Consider the following 2,770-nt stretch of genomic DNA (forward strand, 5'->3'; position numbering starts at 1 on the left):
ATGAATGCTAGGGTCAGTTAGGAAAGTCCTCGTGAAAGTTTTGGATTAAAAGGACTATTTTTCGATTTTATAAAAATGATGAAGTAAGCAACATCCATGGAAAACCGTAAGCAAAATGACGGGAAGTGTGAATGAATGCAATTGAGTTAGAACTTGGATTTCGCTAAGTCATAGGATGCAATGTGAGTATAAATAACATGCTTATGTGTCCTTTAAAATATGTGTAGCATCGATATTGAGTGGCATTTATGGCACTTTATTATGCTCTAATAGGTTTTGAATTGATGCATTTGTACTCAAGTTGTTAAGTGTTTAACGTGTTTTCTAGTGTTTTTGCATTTCAGGATTTATCTAGGTAATCAGGTGAATTAGCATTATTTTGGTGCTAATTTGGTGTCCAAGTGGTGTTGGAATAAAAGATCGTGGAAAGCCGGCTCGAAGCAGCAAGGAAAAAGATAAAATCTGAGTTTTTCCCAGAAGGACGGCGTGCCCGCGCTGTGTTAGCGCACGGTCGCGCCAGGATTCCAGAATGACAGCGCGCCCGCGCTGAGTTAGCGCGCGCCCGCGCCAGTGCGAAATTTTTGAATCCTGATTCTAATGCAATTCTAATTGGGAGACTTCTAGATTGATTAGGGCTGTTATAAATATTCAAATAAGAACGTTTTCATGAAGGAGACGTACCAGAGCGCAAGGAGAGCCATAAGAATACCGTATTAGCATAATTCAACGAAGATGAATAAGATCTTGTTTTTAACAGTGAATCTTTGTTATAAGTTGTAACTTGGATGCTAGTTTTCTTACTTGTGAACCTTTACTCTTGTTTGTACTTGGTTTTATTTATTCGTTATAAAGACTACATTTATTATACCATGATTTCATCGGAACCCACGTTGATGATGAGTCCGATTATGGGCTAATCGTTATCGTGGGGTTCTAGCGGATTTATTTATGTATTTCTTTAGTTAAATTGTTCGATACCTTAGTGTGTGTTGATTGTATGATAACCTAGTATTGGTTGTGCTTATTCATCTTATAAGAGTCACGAACTTATAAGATAGCGTGTTATTCTTAATGAAGCGACGGTAAATTTAAGGATTTAGAACTTGCCATGCTAGCATAGGTTCATGTGTTATTGTTATGCATGATTCGTAGGTAATTTTACCCATCTTACTTGCCCTGTGTAATCATGATAGATAATTTGTGCTTAAACCATTATGTTGTCAAATTTTATAGACATATAGGGTCTCAATATAATTGGTGTCTATTCATCTTCTATTTATTTTGTGGATGTCTGGTAGTATGGTACTCGTGTAACGATAATTGGCGTTTATCAGTTTTGTGTTGTCTGATTAGTGTCATCACCATTGCATGCTAAAGTTAAGAATAATAAGGCTATTGAATGAAGTATTTAATGAAGTTAGAATCCCATGTTGTCATATATATTAATTTAATCAATTTTATTCCCTTAATTATAATTGTTAGCTTAATTCTTAGTTATAAATAACCCAAATTGTTATCGTTTTAGCATTGAATAATAACCATACATTGTTGATTCAGTACATGAATTAAATAGTTAACCAACGTCAGTCTCTGTAGGAACGAACTAAAAAAGATTATATATTACTTGATAACGCGTATACTTGCGTGAATTATTAGTGCGTGTTTAGCGACTAACAAGTTTTTGGCGCCGCTGCCGAGGACTGCAGTGTTAATTTATAGTTTATATGCTTTCCATCAGTGGTCATTAAAGTTCATTGACTCGGACATTGTTACTTATTTGTTCCTTATTTTATTTCAGGTACTCTACCAAGGGTGTATGCATACGTGTTCGCGTACTCGTAAGAGAACGCTGAATAAAGCCGAGGAAGAACTTGTGGTGGTTCGAAGGGAAGTTTTTGAGGAAGAAAAGAAGGTAGAAGAAGAAGAGAAAGTCGAGGAACCAGCTTTAGTAGAGATGGGTGATCAAGCAGAAAATCCTAAGGATTTGATGGACTAGTCTCAGTCTAAGATTAATGACATTCAGTCAAGCATCATCAGGCCAGCCATCAGGGCTAATACTTTTGAGATCAAGTCAAACACGATTCAGATGATACAGAACTCAGTTCAGTTTGGGGGATCTCCTACTGAAGACCCTAACATGCATATTAGGGATTTCATCGAGATCTGTGACACGTTCAAATTCAATGATATGACTGAAGATGCTATCAAGTTGCAACTCTTCCCATTCTCTCTAAGGGACAAGGCTAAGTGCTGGCTACATTCTCTACCAGTAGGGTCTATCACCACTTGGGAAGATCTTGCTCAAAAGTTTCTCACTAAATTCTTCCCTATGGGGAAGACTGCTGCAATCAGAAATGCTCTTACTTAGTTTGCTCAACAAACTAGAGAATCTCTGTGTGAGGCTTGGGATCGATATAAGGAGATGCTAAGGAAGTGCCCACACCATGGCATGCCTGATTGGATGATTATTAACTGTTTCTATAATGGATTGGGTGCTAGTTCTAGACTCATGCTTGATGCAGCATCAGGAGGAGCCTTGTGGGATAAAAGCTATGATGAAGCTTATGAACTTATTAAACTGATGGCTGCTAATGAGTACTAGAATCATTCCCAGAGACTAACTCAGGGAAAGGTAGCAGGAATTCTGGAGTTGGATGCAGCAACTGCTATAGCCGCCCAACTTAAGGCTTTGACGATGAAGGTGGACACTTTGGCTAATTATGGAGTTAATCAAATTGCTAGTGTCTGTGAGCTTTGTGCTGGTGCCCAC

At 37.9% G+C, this 2,770-nt stretch overlaps 1 non-coding gene across 1 annotated transcript; it reads right to left on the bottom strand.

The window, feature by feature from the left end:
• Positions 1–2,344: 2,344 nt before the first annotated feature.
• Positions 2,345–2,451, bottom strand: LOC141663073 (small nucleolar RNA R71). Its single transcript, XR_012551159.1, has one exon. It is a non-coding gene; the product is annotated as a small nucleolar RNA R71 (small nucleolar RNA).
• Between the last annotated feature and the right edge of the window lie 319 nt (positions 2,452–2,770).

Source organism: Apium graveolens, chromosome 5 (assembly GCF_009905375.1).
Source record: "Apium graveolens cultivar Ventura chromosome 5, ASM990537v1, whole genome shotgun sequence".
Lineage (NCBI taxonomy): Eukaryota > Viridiplantae > Streptophyta > Magnoliopsida > Apiales > Apiaceae > Apium > Apium graveolens.